Source organism: Arachis ipaensis, chromosome B01 (assembly GCF_000816755.2).
Source record: "Arachis ipaensis cultivar K30076 chromosome B01, Araip1.1, whole genome shotgun sequence".
Classification (NCBI taxonomy): Eukaryota; Viridiplantae; Streptophyta; class Magnoliopsida; order Fabales; family Fabaceae; genus Arachis; species Arachis ipaensis.
Genome location: NC_029785.2, coordinates 24,658,048 through 24,658,351, shown reverse-complemented (window position 1 = coordinate 24,658,351; position 304 = coordinate 24,658,048).

Here is a 304-nt window from a genome sequence, read left to right as displayed (position 1 = left end):
TAGAATAGTGCCAATCACCATACCTTTCCAATTCGCTTGGCACTTCGGTACCTCATCATGCGTTCCCATGCTGCTATCAATGCTATGCCAAACAACCTATCTATGAAAATCCCAGAAATCAACCCCCTTTTTTTCTCAGATTTCAAACACCACCTTCCCTGTCAGCATACAAAAAAATCCAAAAGAGTCAAAACCAGAATCAACAAGTCCAAAAGTTTTTCAGCTTAGCTGTGTAAGAAGGACTCACTCACATCTCAGTCATAGTGTCAAGAATCAACAGATTATATTCAAAAAGTTATAATTA